The 3923-nt window shown below is 40.2% G+C and overlaps 1 long non-coding RNA gene across 1 annotated transcript; it reads right to left on the minus strand.

The window, feature by feature from the left end:
• Positions 1–1122: 1122 nt before the first annotated feature.
• On the minus strand, positions 1123–2360 carry LOC134202279 (uncharacterized). Its single transcript, XR_009977196.1, has 3 exons — positions 2213–2360; positions 1562–2119; positions 1123–1482 (listed from the first exon to the last, which is right to left on the minus strand). It is a non-coding gene; the product is annotated as an uncharacterized LOC134202279 (long non-coding RNA).
• Between the last annotated feature and the right edge of the window lie 1563 nt (positions 2361–3923).

Genomic DNA, 3923 nt, shown 5'->3' on the forward strand with positions numbered 1-3923 from the left:
TGGCTGGAAATCGTACGTACTTTGGACTCCGCAAGACGCTCCGATCGAATAGAGTTCGCCGCCGTACCAAACTGACTATCTACAAAACGCTTATAAGACCGGTAGTTCTCTACGGACACGAGACCTGGACGATGCTCGTGGAGGACCAACGCGCACTGGGAGTTTTCGAAAGGAAAGTGTTGCGTACCATCTATGGTGGAGTGTAGATGGCGGACGGTACGTGGAGGAGGCGAATGAACCACGAGTTGCATCAGATGTTGGGAGAACCATCCATCGTTCACACCGCGAAAATCGGAAGACTGCGGTGGGCCGGGCACGTAGCCAGAATGTCGGACAGTAATCCGGTGAAAATGGTTCTCGACAACGATCCGACGGGAACAAGAAGGCGAGGTGCACAGCAAGCAAGGTGGATCGATCAGGTGGAGGACGATTTGCGGACCCTCCGCAGACTGCGTGGTTGGCGACGTGTAGCCATGGACCGAGCTGAATGGAGAAGACTTTTGTGTATTGCACAGGCCACTCCGGCCTTAGTCTGGTAATAAATAAAAAAAATATATGACTTTATTGGTCTAGAGCCAGCTATTCCAATATCTAAATTTTTGGTGAAGCTTTTGATTAACTCTTGGTTGGCACAAATGGCATTGGAGTAGTCTGGGTTCATGTCATCAAACAAAATTGTACATCCGGGAGCCATCTCCGGTAGTAGCCATCTATTTAGGTAAACGATCTAAACAGAATTGCACTGTCTTAGTCAAGGTCTTGAAGGGTTACTGCCGACCGAACTATCACATCACACGACAAATATTCAACGCTATAAGCTCTTGTACGCTTATGCGTTGCATGCCCTTTTCAAGGACCCTTTTCCAAACTTTCCCTACACGCTTAGTTCAGTTCACCCAAATATGGGTGAACAGTACCCATAATCTCGAAAAAGTGCACATACCTATTTATGGGTGAAGTGCCATTCACCCATATTTGAGTACATGTGGTTTATGAAAATATTGGTAATGTTTACTTATTTGTGGGTACTCTATTATAGGTGAAATTTACCTAAATTTGGGTGAAATTTTTTTGTTTTTGTTTTGAAAATCGTTTTGGATAAAATCTTAAAAATTCTATAAATATAATGCAAAATATTTTATTTGTCATATTACATATAAAGAAAAATATTTTATTTATCTATGTGTTTAAATTTACATTTTCATAAAACAGTTTGATCCACATCTTCATCTTCCTGAAAGCAGTAATCCCGGATGGCTCGGAACATCCTTCAGCAGAAGCTTCGTATATAGTGGAGAAGAGTCGATCGCAGGAAAAGCAGCGGAGAACAAATAAGCTGGCAATAAAAGCAACAACTATACTGATGAGGAGCTTTGGCGGCATGGCATTCAGTAAGCAGCTTTCCAGGTGGTAACTGTGCCGGATGAACAGATATGTTGGTGTACCAATCAATTAAACGGTTGCCACTGATAGTAAAACAATCTGGAAAATATTAAAAGTCGCAATTAAATTTAAAATAATTCCTTTAAGCTATACAATTTTTACTAATAATTGAACCTACCTACCAAGTTGACTATCTGCGATCCGGAAATTATTTGAGTAGCATAGCAGCATTGGATAGCATTAAAACAAATTTGTTACAATTACAAAAATGAATCAGCATCACCTCCCGCGCTCACGTTCCGTCTTCCTTTTCCTGGACTTTTCCACCTTTATTGTACATTTGATAAATCCAATTTGAGCTTTTAACACCTGCCGGCCTTTAGATCCGTTGATGAGTTGGGTGTTGTCGTTATTTTCACTCGCACAGTAGAGGTCCTTCGTATTATAGTTCGTGAGACATTCAATTTGGGACGGGTCGAATGGGATCTGCAACCTTCTGAATATCTCGGGGCATGCCGAGAACTCCCGATATCCAAACCGAAACGCTTGCTGGAGGATTGATAGATTTCAACCGGTTTCCTTTTATGGGCATATTGGGCCGTTCAGCGACTCGCAGCTGTAAGCAGAAGTTCTCTACCGATGGTTCAGGAATCAGTTTCCATTCCTGCTATCTGCTGTATAATCGTCGATCGGCGCCTGCGAGGTGGATGTGGTGCTGCTGATCGGAACATCGGAACTGGAAAACAAATTGCAACTTTAGTTGTGTTTCGAAAATCAATATTTATTATCAGAATATAGCAATCGCAATAAAAGACATAAAAATAGTTACCTCACTGCTTCCGAAACTAAAATGGTTATCGACTTTGACACCATAAAGGATAAATAAAATAAATATAGGAAAAATTTAAAAACTTTCAATGATTGCGACGTGGGACGTTGCGGCCATCAGCTCGAATTTGTTTATGTTCAATTTTTCACCCAAATATGGGTAACAGTGATTACTCAAATATGGGTAAAGTCGGTTTCTTCGGAAAATCAGTAAAATTAACTGATTTTTTGGGTATGTTTTACTGATAATATTGGTATAATTGAATTTACCCATATTTGAGTGAATGAAGTACCCATAAATAGGTAAACCAAACTAAGAGTGTATGTTCTCCCATTCACATTCCTTCACTGACAAAAATCCAATCATATCCATTATGTGTGGCACACATAAATTTCGACTATAGCATTTTCCACATAACGGCTATATGAATTTGCATAGCATATATGTGGAAACACACATAACCCTTATTAACTAATAACCTTTATGTGGATTTTCCAATAGCGGGTGGTTATTAACGCACACATAAAATTTATTTGTAAATTTCTTTAGATTTTTGCCAATAAAAATGTGTGGATTTTTATTAGTGTTTGGTTAACTTCGTTTTCCGTCAGGGGTGCGCTGAAAAAGGTGTGAAGGAGATGGCAGCAATCTCCCAAGGTGAACGTGCCCCTGGAGCCGACGTTCTGATACCTGATACCTGGGGCGGCATTGTTCTTCGCTGGATTTTTGAGTTTGTGGTCTGTTACTTCATCCACTGTTTATCACAAATATCCCCAGCAAGGAAGGTTACTCTAACTTGAGCATAATGTGCATCTATCCTGTTAGATAGTTACACTAACATTCTCACTAACGGTTAGGGTAAAGTGAGGCTAAAGTTACGCTAGAATGCAACACTTTTGTTAGGTATGTTTATGCTTGGTGCATAATTTCCTCTAACCTGTTACACTCACGTTATATCAACGTTAGATATGTTTCGCTTTGGGCGGTTAGGTAGCGGTTAGGGTTGTTTCAAAAGGGTTTTCATGTTGATTTATTTACACCCAGCTGTCATCGGAGGCAGAATATATATGTACTAGTGAATGTACATATACAAAACTGCCTCGAATGGCAGTTGGATGTAAATAAATTATTAATCAAAATCTTCGGGAACATTTCCCACATATTTTAATTGATTGATTAACATCCAACAAAATAAATACAATATATTATATTAAGGTAAGTAAAATAAACTATTTTTTTGGCTGCTTGTTCCGATATGCTGCTGTTTTGTTGATCCGGAGCGCTATTTTCCTCACCGGAACTTTATTTTTCCAGACTCCATCTGCCGTTCTTTCCATCCCAATGCGGCTATTTTCTTTCGCGCCGGAACAGTCTGTTCATCGCATGTCCACTTCCGAAGGAAACTATCAACAGAGCGGCGATCAATGCGGCTCTTCGAGTGGTAATGAAGAGCAGGAATAGGGCTAGGGCATGCAGTGAAGTATTTCGGTCATCGTCCGGAGCTCAGAAGATTGACGTTTGGAAATATGCCCTCATGATCCGGTATCGGCCTATCTTTGTCTGTCCTCTAGCAAGGCTGTACGAATGACTAATGTAGCAATGCAAATTAAATAAAACTAACCAAATATCTCAAATTAAAGGAAAGTCTAATTCTTGATGAACGCTGGGAATTTCTCCAGAAATCTGAAAATTTTGTGGGAATTCCTTCGAG

Source organism: Armigeres subalbatus, unplaced genomic scaffold (genome assembly GCF_024139115.2).
Source record: "Armigeres subalbatus isolate Guangzhou_Male unplaced genomic scaffold, GZ_Asu_2 Contig1127, whole genome shotgun sequence".
Classification (NCBI taxonomy): Eukaryota; Metazoa; Arthropoda; class Insecta; order Diptera; family Culicidae; genus Armigeres; species Armigeres subalbatus.